Source organism: Theropithecus gelada, chromosome 6 (assembly GCF_003255815.1).
Source record: "Theropithecus gelada isolate Dixy chromosome 6, Tgel_1.0, whole genome shotgun sequence".
Lineage (NCBI taxonomy): Eukaryota > Metazoa > Chordata > Mammalia > Primates > Cercopithecidae > Theropithecus > Theropithecus gelada.
The window spans coordinates 133,236,137-133,252,357 of NC_037673.1; the positions used below are offsets into that span (position 1 = coordinate 133,236,137).

The window sequence follows — 16,221 nt, forward strand, 5'->3', positions numbered from 1 at the left end:
GTCTGTAAAGAAGAATGTTTCGAGTCCCTCTGAGGCCTGGCTTAAGAAATGCAAGTAGTTTTAGAAAAAGAGAAAGGCGGCCACTTTTCAAACCAATGCTTTGTCCACCCTCTGACCTGCATGCACAACACTGGCTCAAACAAACAGGATCCACTCAGCTTCACCTGGCTTGTCATCTCAAATCCAAACCAGCAGCACTTCATATTCAAGAAGCAAGGCTGTGTGGAGGCAGCAGGCAAGACTACAAAAAGCCTAGAATAAACAAGCCCAGGAGAAGCCGGTGAGTTGAGCGGGGGGTAATGCTGCCACGACCTGGAGCACTGGAGCTACTGGAGAACTTCAAGAGTGTTAGAGAATCTACCTTCCCAGCGAGGTCCCTGCCCATTGCACAGACAGCCCTGTTAGGCATTCCCCACTGTGAACGTATGCGGAAGAAGGAACTGAAGGCACTGAAGGAAACTTGTAAATCCTTGGGACAATAGAAGCAAGGCTTCAGAGACAGAAGCCAACCAGCCATGCGAGAAACAGAGGACTAGCCCTTAAGCCTGTGCTTTGAACCTGTGCTGGACCCTTCCAAGGGAAACAAGCACTGCCTGTGGGGGTCATCCCAAACTGCTTCCAGCTCTGCTGCACACTACTTTGTACAAATAATAAAAGGCAACATGGATGTGGCATTTATCCTGGCACTGTGCTGGCCACTATATTCATTAGGCATTCACTGAATCTTCTCCAAAAGCCTGTTAGGTGGTTTTCAGTATCCTTACTTTCCAAGTGAAGAAGCAGAACTCTGCAAAGTCAAATGACTTTCCAAATTTACACATTTATAAAGGAGAAAGGCCTAGATTTAAATCAAGGTTTCTCTAACCTTAGAATACAAAGTCTTATCTCTAATTATCTCTTGCAATGTGTTTGTTCTACAAGAAATTGCCAATGTGCTTGGTAATCATGCTTAGATGCTGCCAAAGTTATTCAGAGGACCCAGGCTTTTTAATTCCTCCCTCTTCCTTCTCCCCCTCCCTCTTTTTCTCTTTCCTTTCTTCTCTTTCTTGATTTTATTCTTTTTTTTTTCCTTCTTTCTGCACTTCTTGAGAAACTCTCCCTAATCTCTAACAATATTGTTGAAACCAGTATTTGACTCCCTGTGTCAAAAGGTTTCCTATTTAGAAGCAAAGGTCACGTGCTTTCCACTTTCCTATAAATGTGAGATCCTTGAAAGAAATTTCTGATAAGAAAAGTGTTGGACCCTTTTCTTATCAGAAAATTCTTTCAAGGGTCTCACATTTGCAGGAAAGTAAAAATGGTTGATAAGCCTCATAGAAGAAGTGCCAAGCCTTAGCAATAATAAAATATCCTCAAAGGTGAAGAATCACAGAAGAAATCAGGCACAGTGGAAATTAAGTCACCAAGGAGAGGAATAAGTCACCATGAAGAACTGAGGTCACCATCAGGGCCAAGAAGAGGGAGGTTTTTCTGTTGGGGATGGGGTTCAAGAGGAGAGATGGTTGGTAGACTGAGCAGGTTAACCTCCTTAGTTGACCTTCAAACCATCAGTGGGCAATGCTCTTCTCCCAAGGCTGCCTCCCTGCCGTCTAGCCCAGGAAATGGCCAGGTGGTCTTCTCTCCTTCCCCCTTGCCTTCCTTCTTAACTGGATCCAGGTTCCTGTCACATGTCCCATCCAGCCTGCCTCTTGAGGAAGCTTGGTTCCTCTTGCCCTCTAATATGGCTAATTTATCTAGGCCCTGGGTAAAGAGTCTTATGTACAACTACCTTCCCCCTACTCCACAATATTTGCCACCACAATAAAGTATATGGGGAAATCACACCTAGAAAAGAACATGCCCAGAGGTAGTCTCAGAATTGCAATTTCTCATGACTGGGCTGAACAGAGCAGCTAAGGGAACTGCTGTTCTAAGCCATAGGGTTATGAAGATATCCAATATCTCTGAGGGCCATCTCACCCCGTTCCTGTATTTCACTAGCTCAGCACCAAATTGACTTAACTAGAACAGACAAAGACTCATTAAAATATCATGCTGAATGAGATGTAATTTTCAGAATAATGTTAAGATCAAAAAGTGATTGGGAAACAGCTTTGCCCACCCCTGCAAGAGAGGAGGTATTTTGCAAAGTAAGCACTTTTCTCAGCAATGGGGTTTGGAAGCTGGGAAAAGGGAAAATATGGATGAAGAGGCTGTTGCTGTGAGGGTAGAAATTCCATGTCAACTAAACCCAACTCTATCTAGTCAACCCAATTATCTGAACATTTGGCTTCTCAAAATGTAATTCTACTTTAACCCTAATCCACTAATTACATCTTCTCTAAACTGACCATTCAGCAATTCTTCCATTCAAATTAACCACCAGTCCACTTTTAAGAGAAACTGCCAAATTAAATTTAGAATTGGCCAGTGCTGCCTTTCCCATAGGGATCAGTCAGTTGTGAAGCATCATGGCAATGATAACGTAGGCAGAGGTAGTTAGTTTGGTGTAGTATAAAGAACATGGCCTTGAGTTAGTTCTAACTTACAGTCCTAGCTCAGTCACTGTGGCGAGTTGAATAGTGTACCCCCAAAATTCATGTCCACTCAAAACCTCAAACTGTGAACTTATTTGGAAATAGGATTTAGTTTGGAAATAGCAATTAGTTGAGATGAGGTCATAGTGAATTAGGGTGGGTTATACCAATGACTGATATTCTTATAAGAAGAGGAGAGGCTCACAGAGACACACACAAGGGAGAAGACCATGTGAAGACAAAGGCAGAGATGAGAAAGATGCAGCCATGAGCCATGAGAAGTCTGGAAGAGGCGAGGAAGGAGTCTTCCCCAGAGGCTTCAGAGGGAGCATGGCCCCACCAACACCTGTTTTGGACTCCAGCCTCCAGAACTGGGAAAAAGTAAGTTTCTGTGGTTTTGAGGCACCAAGTTTGTGGTCGTAATTGTTATAGCAGCCCTAGAAGAATACGACCCTCACTAATCAGCTGAGTAAAGTTGAACAAGTTATGTATCCTCTTTGAGCCTCAGTTTCTTTGTCTAGACCAGAGTTTAGGCCTATAACTTTGGGTAAATTATATAGGCATTCTATTTGCTTATCTTAAAATGGAGGGTAATATTACTTAGCTTTTTAAATAGAATTAGAATTAACATGTGTTGAGCTCCTAATACATCATGAGCATTAATAGGCATCTCATTAAATATTTGCAATACATTTCTCTACCCTTACTTTATCTGAAAAGAAGTTGAAATGGCTTAACAAATTCTTATCTTAAAGCATGATACACTTGGACAGAACTTGATGCTAGACTTTCCAACATCCAGTGCAAAAAGGGAAACATGACATTTTATGTGACTCACATATCTGCAGGGTAAATTATCACTATGTTATCCTAGCCATCCCAGGGAAGATACTAATGGGCCAAACTCTGCTCTCCCATGAACCCGTTTTCCTGTAAATGTTTCCAGATTTGATTTAACCTCATACGTTATTAAATTTCTCTGTGAACAAGGCTTACATAGCAAAAATAAGGGAAGATCTAATTTCTGTTCAGAAAGAACTTCTTGTTCAGTAGTGAGATAGGGTTTGGAGGGAAGTTATATAAGCCTACAGGAAACTGATGTAAAGCAGAATGGGATCATGTCCTCAGTCCTTTGAAGCTTGAAAGGATGGATAAAGAACAGCAATAGGATTCTGAAATAACACAAACCCAAGTTCTATCTCACAGTCAGTTTCTCACAAAGCAATGGACACCCTAAACCTTATCTCACCTCCTGCCCACAGCCTGGTGCCCAAACGGGGCAGTTTAGAGGGTCAGGGGCTTCTTCTTTTCTGAAAAACTTACTCTAAGGATTGGCGTTTCCAAGAAAAGCAAAGTCTAGGAATTGATGCGAGAAATGGTATGTTAAGTTCTAGGAATATAATGGTGAATAAAAACAAACAAGATCCCTCCCCTGATAGAACTTACACCAATCATAACCAAAGTTGAAGGTAAAAATGTCCTCTGCTATGAGAATAGATAATAAAGATGAGTATTCTAGTCAGAGCAATCAGGGAGTTGTCCTGTTGAAGTGGTGTTAGAGCTGAGATTCAAAGCATGAGTAAAATGTATCTAGGAGAAAAGATGGTGACAGATTTTTCCAGACAGAATGAACAGCATCTGAGGCACTGAGGTGAGCAGAGCTTGACTAGTAGAAAGGACTTAACAAAGGCCAAATTCAGTGTCCGAGAAGAGCACAGAAAGTCATGGAGCGAAGAAAAAAAGCTGTTGTGTTAGATGGCAATGAAATCATGCAAAGACCTTGTAAGCCCATATTAAGCTATGTCTGTATCTCAAGAGAGATGTGAAGCCGTTTGAGAGTTTAGAAGTTTGCTCTGCAGTGTGGGTCATGGATCAGCAGCATGGGCATCACCGGGGAACATGCTAGAAAAGCCTAATCCCAGGCACAAGCCCATGCCAACCAAAATAGAATCTGTTCCCCAGGTGATTTGTACGCATATTTATGTTTGAGAAGCACTGGAAACTAGAGCGTTTTTTTTATAGTAGAGGAACCATACAGAATTCAATGCAAAACATTTGTGGTTTTTCTTGAAATCCCACTATCTGTAACAAAATGGATGAACCTGGAGGACATTTGCTAAGTGAAACCAGTCAGTAAAGGGCAAATATGGCATGATTTCATTTGTATTAGGTGTCTAAAAGAGTCAAATTCATGGAATCAAAAAGTAGAATAGTGGTTGCCAGTCCCTAGAAGGAGAGAGAAATAGAGTTGCTAATTAGCAGTCAGAAAGTTTCAGTCAAGGAAGATGAATAAGCACTAGAGATATAATGTGTAGCATTGCACCTAGAGTTCATAATAATGTAGTGTACATTTAAAAATTTGTTAAGAGGACGGTTAAGTGCTAACTCATGTTAAGTGTTCTTACCACAATAAAAAAATATGAAGTTGTACACTTACTACTTGTACATTTTTCTGTGTCTTTCATATACCTCAATATAATACATTGTTTCTTTTTTTATTATACTTTAAGTTCTGGGATACATATGCAGAACATGCAGGTTTGCTACATAAGTATACATGTGCCATAGTGGTTTGCTGCACCTATCAACCCTTCATCTACATTAGGTATTTCTCCTAATGCTATCCCTCTCCTTGCCCCCCACCCCATAACAGGCCCTAGTATGTGATGTTCCCCTCCCTGTGCCAATATGTTCTCATTGTTCAACTCCCACTTACTAGTGAGAACATGCAGTGTTTGGTTTTCTGTTCCTGTGTTAGTTTGCTGAGAATGATGGTTTCTAGCTTCATCCATGTCCCTGCAGAGGACATGAACTCATTATGGCTGCATAGTATTCCATGGTATGTATGTGCCACATTTTTTTTATCCAATCTATCATTGATGGGCATTTGGGTTGGTTCCAAGTCTTTGCTATTGTGAATAGTGCTGCAGTAAACATACGTATGCATGTGTCTTTATAGTAGAATGATTTATAATCCTTTGGGTACATACCCAGTAATGGGATTACTGGGTCAAATGGTATTTCTAGTTCTGGATCCTTAAGGAATCTCCACACTGTCTTCCACAACAGTTGAACTAATTTACACTGCCATCAATAGTGTAAAAGCATTCCTATATCTTCACATCCTCTTCAGCATCTGTTGTTTCCTGACTTTATTATTATTATTACTATTATTATTATTATTATTGAGACAGAGCCTCATTCTGTCACCAGGCTGGAGTACAGTGGCACAATCTCAGCTCATTGCAACTTCTGCCTCCCAGGTTCAAGAGATTCTCCTGCCTCAGCCTCCTGAGTAGATGGGACTACAGGCATGTGCTACCACACCCAGCTAATTTTTGTATTTTTAGTAGATACAGGGTTTCACCGTGTTGGCCAGGATGGTCTCGATCTCTTGACCTTGTGATCTGCCTGCCTTGACCTCCCAAAGTGCTGAGACTACAGGCATGAGCCACCATGCCTGGCCTTTCCTGGCTTTCTAATGATCGCCATTCTAACTGGTTTGAGATAGTATCTCGTTGTGGTTTAGATTTGCATTTCTCTAATGACGAGTGATGATGAGCATTTTTTTTCGTATGTTTTTTGGTCACATAGATGTCTTCTTTTGAGAAGTGTCTGTTCATATCATTCACCCACTTTTCGATGGGGTTGTTTGTTTTTTCTTGTAAATTTGTTTAAGTTCCTTGTAGATTCTGGATATTAGCCATTTGTCAGATGGATGGATTGCAAAAATTTTCTCCCATTCTGTAGGTTGCCTGTTCACTCTGATGATAGTTTCTTTTGCTAAGCAGAAGCTCTTTAGTTGAATTAGATCCCACTTTTGAATTTTGGTTTTTATTGCAATTGCTTTTGGTGTTTTAGTCATGAAGTCTTTGCCCATGCCTGTGTCCTGAATGGCACTGCCTAGGTTTTCTTCTAGGGTTTTTATTGTTTTAGGTCTTATGTTTGAATCTTTAATCCATCTTGAGTTAATTTTTGTATAAGGTGTAAAGAAGGGGTCCAGTTTCTGTTTTCTGCATATGCCTAGCCAGTTTTCCCAGCACCATTTATTAAATAGGGAATCCTTTCCCCATTGCTTGTTGTCAGGTTTGTCAAAGATCAGATGGCTGTAGATGTGTGGCGTTATTTCCAAGGCCTCTATTCTGTTCCATTGGTCTGTATATCTGTTTTGGTACCAATATCAAGCTGTTTTTGTTACTGTATCCTTGCAGTATAGTTTGAAGTCAGGTAGTGTGATGCCTCCAGCTTTGTCCTTTTTGCTTAGGATTGTCTTGGCTATACAGACTCTTTTTTGGTTCCATACGAAATTTGAGGTAGTTTTTTCTAATCCTGTGAAGAATGTCAATGGTAGCTTGATGGGAATAGCATTGAATCTATAAATTATTTTGGGCAGTATGGCCATTTTCACAATATTGATTCTTCCTATCCGTGAGCATGGAAAGTTTTTCCATTTGTTCGTGTCCTCTCTTATTTCCTTGAGTAGTGGTTTGTAGTTCTCCTTAAAGAGGTCCTTCACATCCCTTGTAAGTTGTATTCCTAGGTATTTTATTCTCTTTGTAGCAATTGTAAATGGGAACTCACTCATGATTCAGCTCTTTGTTTGTCTATTATTGGTGTATAGGAATGCTTGTGATTTTTGCACATTGATTTTTTATCCCAAGACTTTGCAGAAGTTGCTTATCAGCTTAAAGAGTTTTTGGGCTGAGATGATGGGGGTTTTCTAAATATACAATCATGTCATCTGCAAACAGATAATTTTACTTCCTCACTTCCTATTTAAATACCCTTTATTTCTTTCTCTTGCTTGATTGCTCTGGCCAGAGCTTCCAATACTATGTTGAATCGGAGTGGTGGGATAGGGCATCCTTGTCTTGTGCCAGTTTTCAAAGGGAATGCTTCCTGGTTTTGCTCATTCACTATGGTATTAGCTGTGGGTTTGCCATAAATAGCTCTTATTATTTTGATATACGTTCCATCAATAACTAGTTTATTGAGTGTTTTTAGCATAGAGTGTTGTTGAATTTTATCAAAGGCCTTTTCTGCATCTATTGAGGTAATCATGTGGTTTTTGTCATTGTTTCTGTTTATGTGATGGTTTACGTTTATTGATTAGCATATGTTGAGCCAGCCTTGCATCTCCGGGATGAAGCCGACTTGATTATGGTGGATAAGCTTTTTAATGTGCTGCTGGATTCAGTTTGCCAGTATTTTATTGAGGATTTTCACATCAGTGTTCATCAGGGATATTGGCCTGAAATTTTCTTTTTTTGTTGTGTCTTTGCCAGGTTTTGGTATCAGGATGATGCTGGCCTCATAAAATGAGTTAGGGAGGATTCCCTCTTTTTCTATTGTTTGGAATAGTTTCAGAAGGAATGGTACCTGCTCCTCTTTGTACCTCTGGCAGAATTCAGCTGTGAATCTGTCTGGTCCTGGCCTCTTTTTGGTTGGTAGGCTATTCATTACTACCTTAATTTCAGAACTTGTTATTGGTGTATTCAGGGATTCAACTTCTTCCTGGTTTAGTTTTGGGATGGTGTATATGTCCAGGAATTTATCCATTTCTTCTATATTTTCTAGTTTATTTGTGTAGAGGTGTTTATGGTATTCTCTGATGGTAGGTTGTATTTCTGTGGGATCAGTGGTGATACCCCATTTATCATTCTTTATTGCATCTATTTGATTCTTCTCTCTTGTCTTCTTTATTAGTCTGGCTAGCAAATCTATTTTGTTAATTTTTTCAGAAAACCAGCTCCTAGATTCATTGATTTTTTTGTAAAGTTTTTCGTGTCTCTATCTCCTTCAGTTCAGCTCTAACCCTAGTTATTTCTTATCTTCTGTTAGCTTTTGAATTTGTTTGCTCTAACTTCTCTAGTTCTTTTAATTGTGATGTTAGGGTGTCGATTTTAGATCTTTCCCACTTTCTCCTGTGGGCACTTAGTGCTATAAATTTCCCTCTACACACTGCTTTAGCTGTGTCTCAGAGGTTCTGATATGTTGTGTCTTTGTTCTCATTCGTTTCAAAGAAGTTATTTATTTCTGTCTTAATTTCGTTATTTACCCAGTAGTCATTCAGGAGCAGGTTGTTCAGTTTCCATGTAGTTGTGCGGTTTTGAATGAGTTTCTTAGTCTTGAGTTCTAATTTGACTGCACTGTGATTTGAGAGATGTTTGTTATGATATCCATTCCTTTACATTTCCTTAGGAGTGTTTAGCCTCCAATTATGTGGTAAATTTTAGAATAAGTGTGATGTGGTGCTGAGAAGAATGTATATTCTGTTGATTTGGGGTGGAGAGTTCTGTTGATGTCTATTAGTTCCGCTTGGTCCAGAGCTGAGTTCAAGTCCTGAATATCATTTTTTAAATTTTCTGTCTCATTCATCTGTCTAATATTGACAGTGGAGTATTAAATCTCCCACTATTGTTGTGTGGGAGTCTAAGTCTGTTTGTAGGTCTCTAAGAACTTGCTTTGTGAAACTGGGTGCTCCTATATTGGGTGCATATATATTTAGGATAGTTAGCTCTTCTTGTTGCATTAATTCCTTTATCATTATGTAATGCCCTTCTTTGTCTTTTTTGATCTTTGTTCATTTAAAATCTGTTTTATCGTAGACTAGGATTGCAACCCTTACTTTTTTTTTTTGTTTTGTTTTGCTTTCCATTTGCTTGGTAAATCTTCCTCCATCCCTTTATTTTGAGCCTATATGTGTCTTTGTACATGAGATGGGTCTCCTGAATACAGCACACTGATGGGTCTTGACTCTTTATCCAATTTGCCAGGCTGTGTCTTTATATTAGGACATTTAGCCTATTTACATTTAATGTTAAATATTGTTATGTGTGAATTTGATCCTGTCATTATGATGTTAGGTGGTTATTTTGCCCATTAGTTGATACCATTTCTTCATAGTGTCAATGATCTTTTTACATTTTGGTATGTTTTTGCAGAGACTGGTACCAGTTTTTCCTTTCCATATTTAGCGCTTCCTTCAGGAGTTCTTGTAAGGCAGGCCTCATGGTAACAAAATCACTCAGCATTTGCTTGTCTGTAAAAGATTTTATTTCTCCTTCACTTATGAAGCTTAGTTTGGCAGGATATGATATTCTGGGTTGAAAATTCATTTCTTTAAGAATGTTTAATTCATTTCTTTAAGAATCATCTCTTCTGGCTTATAGGGTTTCTGCAGAGAGAGCTGCTATTAGTCTAGTGGGCTTCCCTTGGGGTAACCCGGCCTTTCTCTCTGGCTGCCCTTAACATTTTTCCTTCATTTGAACCTTGGTGAATCTGAGAATTATGTGTCTTGGGGTTGCGCTTCTCAAGGGGTATCTTTGTGGTTTTCTCTGTATTTCCTGAATTTGAATGTTTGCCTGTCTTGCTAGGTTGGGAAGTTCTCCTGGATAATATCCTGAAGTGTGTTTTTCAACTTAGTTCCAATCTCCCCATCACTTTCAGGTACACCAATCAAACATAGGTTTGGTCTTTTCACATAGTCCCATATTTCTTGGAGGCTTTGCTTCATTCATTTTTGTTACTTTTTCTCTAGTCTTGTCGTCACACTTTATTTCATTAAGTTGATCTTCAATCTGATATCCTTTCTTCCACTTGATCAGTTTGGCTATTGATACTTGTGTATGCTTCACGAAGCTCTCGTGGTGTGTTTTTCAGCTCCATCAGGTCATTTATGTACCCTGGTTATTCTAGTTAGCAGTTCCCGTAACCTTTTATCAAGGTTCTTAGCTGCAAAGCAGCTCTTCTTAGCTGCCTTGTAACAACATGCTCTGTTAGCTCAGAGGAGTTTGTTATTACCTACCTTCTGAAGCCTGCTTCTGTCAATTTGTCAAACTCATTCTCCATCTAGTTTTGTTCTCTTGCTGATGAGGGGTTGTGATCCTTTGGAGGAGAAGAGGCATTCTGGTTTGGGGAATTTTCAGCCTTCTTGTGCTGGTTTTTCCTCATCTTTGTGGATTTGTCTGTCTTTGGTCTTTAATATTGGTGACCTTCAGATAGGGTTTTTGCGTGGTCGTCCTTTTTGTTGATGTTGATGCTACTGCTTTCTGTTTGTTAGTTTTCCTTCTAACAGTCAGGCCCCTCTTCTGCAGGTCTGCTGGATTTGCTGGGGGTCCGCTCCAGACCCTGTATGCTTGGGTATCACCAGCGGATGCTGCAGAACAGCAAAGATTGCTGCCCACTCCTTCCTCTGGAAGCTCCATCCCAGAGGGGCACCTGCCGGATGCCTGCAGGAGCTCTCCTGTATGAGGTGTCTGTCAACCCCTGCTGGGAGGTGTCTCCCATCAGGAGGCATGCGGGTCAGGGACCCACTTGAGGAGGCAGTCTGTCGCTTAGCAGAGCTCCAGCACTGTGATGGGAGATCCGCTGCTCTCTTCAGAGCCAGCAGGCAGGAACGTTTAAGTCTGCTGAAACTGTACCCACATCTACCCCTTCCCCCAGATGCTGTGTCCCAGGGAGATGGGATTTTTTCTACAAGCCCCCAATTGGGGCTGCTGCATTTCTTTCAGAGATGCCCTGCCCAGAGAGGAGGAATCTAGAGTGGCAGTCTGGCTGCAGCAGCTTTGTGTCACTGCGGATGGGCTCCGCCCAGTCTGAACTTCCCAGCGGCTTTGTTTACACTGTGACCAGAAAACTGCCTACTGAAGCGTCAGTAATGGCAGATGCCCCTCCATTTATGTTTTTAAGTATGTGTGTATGCGTTCTTGTGTTAAGAAGGGACAGTGATAAATCTCATCACAGAGCCCAATAATACCACTATCACCCTGTTCCATGTATACTCTTTTTGAGAGCAATAACTGTATTTTCTTCTATGTCAGAGCTCCTCCGTGCACTTGGAACAGTACTAGGTATGTATAGAATGCTCCACAATTGTTGCATCCCTTTGTTGACAACTCTGAGGCACTCAAACCCAGTGCCTCAGTGGGGCTGCCTCCCACTCCAGACAGCTATCTCTAAACAGTCAGGCTCTATTTTTACTCAACACCAGAGATAAGACATGTCCTGAGAGTCTCTCCACACAGTTCTTCTGTGCATACCAATTGATCTGAATTGACACACAAATGAAATCAATTTGTCACCCCAAATTTCTTTGACTAAGACATGGAAACAAATCTCAGCAACAATCAAAACTTCTGAAACTTCCAATCCATTTGCTCAGGGGCCTTCTGGCTTGCAATCCTAATTTCTGGGAATACCTTTCCAAAAGGGAAGCAAAATCATACCCTGTTGGAGGTTGGCCAGGGGAGACAGTGATGGTTACACAGCAGGCTCCCCACCCAAAAGGGGAGGAATGGATACTAACTCTGAGAGCTTGCTTCTTGGAAACACCAACGTTTGAGGAAGGACTAGCAGAGACATCACTGGACCACACCACGATTATGGTGCATGCTAAATACAGTCAGCGCTATCCCAAGTATACAGATAAGCTCTGATGGGGTAGAAAATGCAGTTATTGCTCTCAAGCAGTGCTTCCTCCTGGGGGATGAAATTATTTGTTCTTTTTGAACCACTAGAGCTGCCTCTGGGTCTGCAAAGAAGGATGACTGGAAGCTGTTCAGAAAGACAACTTAACCTTCCTCCCACTGGGCAACTTCAGTTACCACAAGCTTAGACAGAGATGTATAAGCTGTCAAACACCACAAAACTAATTCTAAATCTCTGAACCAAGCAAGATTCCCAGCAGCATAAATAGCCAGCCTCATTTTGCTTTCAAACTGTTTATAAAAGGACAGACAAATCTTTCTCTCCCCCTACTCATGCATAGAGGAGAAAGATAAAACTGGATTTGCCACCAACTGTGCCAAATCCAACATTTGGTCAGTTCTTTCAAGCACAAGCATTTTTCTGGACACTCAGCTCTGAGAGTGTAATCAAATGAAATTGATTTTGCTTCTGAATGAATCAACTTTATTTTGGGGGGCTTAAGTGGACTTGGCCTAGGTCAGCTTTTAGGCTGTATCCATTGGTAGATTTAAAAGGACCACTGAGTACATCCATATTTCAGTGTCCTTGGAGTGCTGATGTAAGAGGAAAAAGCAAGAAATGAAGGACATGGCTCCATCCTCAAAACCATTGCCACACAAGTGATTTTTTAACATTTTATTTATCCATATACTATCAGGAGAGGCAAATATATGGCAGACTCTAATAAACAGACATAGTGAATAACATCAAACAACCAAACAGAAGGTTTTGGGTCATGAGGAAAAGCCAAAAATATCAATGAGGGCAACAGGCTCAGAAGAAAGGGGAAACCTGGGATCCATGTGGAGTTGAAGGGGGGAGAAAACAGGAAGTTGGGCTGTCGAACAAGTGACTCAACAGATATATATGCGCCTTCACTGAGTACGTTCAGAAATTCTTAGCTGATGCTATACCCTTACACTTATACTCACCACACTCTTCCCAAGGAGAGAGTCAGGGATAGGACAGATTGCCAAATCCTGAAAGAAACATCATCCAAATGGGTAAAGACATCTTTCCAAACATCGGAAGTCCCAAATCACTTCTCTGCAATGTTCAGAAAGGTTTACTCTGGAACACAAAAAGGTAGCAACTAATTCCAGCTTTCATATCTGAGCACTATAATTTCTATATTCCCCTGGGAGTTATGCTATCACCATTTTATTTTATTGCTATGTTTGGTTTTACGCTCAGCATGAAAACCTAAGACTTCATGCCACCAAATTCCTTGGTACTGATTCACTATTTTATACCTCAGCTAACCCCTCTGGGAAAAGTACTATTGAGATATATCCTGTTTGAGAGAGCTATGATTTTACTAATCAACACAAAGCCCATTGCTGAACAGAAGACATGTATTTGAGTGTGTTTATTATGCATCCTTGGCATAAGTGTAAAATTTTGTATACAATAAGGACTAAGGAAAGTGTTAGTTCATTCAGAAAGTCAGTCAAAAACAGTTGTTGATTTCAAACAGTGAGAACAACTGAATGAGGTAGGGAATTTAAATGAATTGTTTGAAATTTCATCAATGGGGTGCATTTAATGACAGTGGGAGCATGCGTAAAGGAAACTTAATTATATTTAGCTCACCTTCTTGAAATGGAGGTCTAAAACCAGAATGATATAATATGTATTTTAAGCAGTCGGTAAAAGGAAATATAATTTTAAAAATGATATTATGCTATTATGCTTAATTCTGATTGGAATACAACAGGGAAAACATATTTAGATCTAGGTTCCTCATTTTAGCAAACATAAATATTCATAGGAAAGTGTCCAGGGTAGTGAAGTATTCAGAAATGGCACCACATGAGGAATGGGGAGGGCATTTACCTAATTTTAATCCTGGGAGGACGGCTTCATGAAAGTAGTATCCTTGAATGACTGAAGAACTGCTTTGTGGCTGCAAACTCATTCTATGTTGTTCTACGAGGGCAGAAACCATGAATAAATGAGCACAATAATAGGGTTTCTAAGCTGCTAGAACTGCCCAGTGATGGAATCAGTGTGGCAGAAGCAGAACAATGTGGGACAAGAAAGGGAAATCGTTCAAAGAGTAAGGAACTGAATGAAGAATCATATTGCAGACAAGACACAAATCTCTACATAAATGGAATCAAAACCAGGGGAACTTTTTTTCCCAATAGAGTTTATTTTTTCAGAACAGTTACAGGTGTACAAAAAAATTAAGACCGTATACAGAGTTCTGGTATACCCCACACCCAGTTTCCCTTATTAGCCACTTAACTTTTGTTACAATTAATGAACCAACATTGAGACCATATTTTTAATAACTGAAAGTTTATAGTTACTCAGATTTGCTTAGTTTTTCCTTATGTCCTTTTGCTGTCCCAGGATCCTATCCAAGATACTACCTTACACTCACATCATGTCCCTTTAGGATCCTCTTAGCTATGAAAACTTCTCTTGCTTTTCTCGTTTTTGATGACCTTGACAGTTTTGAATACTGGTCAGATATTTTGTCGGATGCCTCTCAAATTGGATCTGTCTGTTATCTTTCCTCACAATTAGACTGAGATTGTGGGCTTTGGGGGGAAAACCACAGAGGTAAAGTGCCATTTTCATCACATTTTATCAACATGGTTTCTCACTGCTGATGTTGGCCCTGATCACCTGGCCATGGGTGTTTTGTTGGGTTTCTTCACTGTAAAGTTACTCTTTCCCTCCTTCCTTCCTTTCCATGCTGTACTCTTTGAAAGGACGTCACTATGAGAAGCCTACAATTAAAGAGTACAGATTTATGCTCCCCTTCTTAAGAATGGAGTATGGAAACCATCATTCTCAGCAAACTAACACAAAAACAGAAAACCAAACACCACGTGTTCTCACTCATAAGTGGAAGTTGAACAATGAGAACACATGGACACAGGGAGGGGAACATCACACACTGGGGCCTGTTGGGGGGTGGGGGGCAAGGGGAGGGAGAGCATTAGGAGAAATACCTAGTGTGGGTCAGGGGTTGATGGGTGCAGCAAACCACCATGGCACATGTATACCTATGTAACAAACCTGCACATTCTGCACATGTACCCCAGAACTTAAAGTATAATAATAAAAGTTTGTTTAAAAAAATGCTCCCGGAAGTGAGATGCACGGCGGCTATTTTCCCTTCTGTCAGATCTTGATGAATAAAGCAGTCATAATTCATCTCTAGAAAGGTTATTTATACCCTGGCATTTGAAATGCTTTTAATTTAGAATAGTAGTAAAAATGGAAAAAGAAAAAGGAAATAATGATGGAATACCAGACCAAGGGAATTCCTTGGATTTTTCTGAACACTGTAACCAACTTGAATTTTTGGAAACATATGGACACCTTATTCCTACTGGTACTCAAAGTCTTTGGGTAGGCAGTTCTGATGAAGACAAGGAGCAAGATGAAAAAAATGAAGAGTGGTATCAGTTGCAAGAAAAAAAAAAAAAGGGAAAAAGACCCAAGCAAATTGTTTCTTTGGGCTGCTGAAAAAAATCGGCTTACTACAGTGCGGAGATTACTTTCTGAAAAGGTCGCTCATGTGAACACTAGAGATGAAGATGAGTATACCCCTCTTCATCGTGCAGCCTACAGTGGACACTTAGATATTGTCCAGGAGCTCATTGCGCAGGGAGCAGATGCTCATGCAGTGACTGTGGATGGCTGGACGCCCGTGCACAGTGCTTGTAAGTAGAATAATACAAGTGGCTTCTTTCTTACTGCAGCATGATGCAGATATCAATGCCCAAACAAAAGGCCTCTTGGCCCCCTTGCATCTTGCTGCTGGGAACAGAGACAGCAAGGATATCCTAGAACTCCTCCTGGTGAGTTGTTACATCAAGCCAGGGCTGAAAAACAACTTGGAAGAAACTGCATTTGATATTGCCAGGAGGACAAGTATCTATCACTACCTCTTTGAAACTGTGGAAGGCTGTACCAATTCTTCACCTCAGTCTTAACAGTTCTAGTAATTTTCTTAAGTTTCTAAGTACCAGTGCTTTCTTTGTGTGAGATGTAAAGTATTCCCATAATCAAAGTTGACATTAAACATCTTACTACAAAAATTCAGTGGTTTTCGTTATAATGTTCTTCCAAGTGAATTGCCTGACTTTGATGTCAAAATGTATTTGAAAGTTGTTTGCATACATCACTAATGATTAAAAAGAATGGAGTATCTACATGATTCACTTGGAATTCTTTTGAAAGGGACATTTGTTTCTTCTCCATCAATTATTTATTT

The 16,221-nt window shown here is 40.3% G+C and overlaps 1 pseudogene; it reads left to right on the forward strand.

The window, feature by feature from the left end:
- Positions 1–15,091: 15,091 nt before the first annotated feature.
- LOC112626874 lies at positions 15,092–15,940 on the forward strand (annotated as a pseudogene).
- Positions 15,941–16,221: the final 281 nt, after the last annotated feature.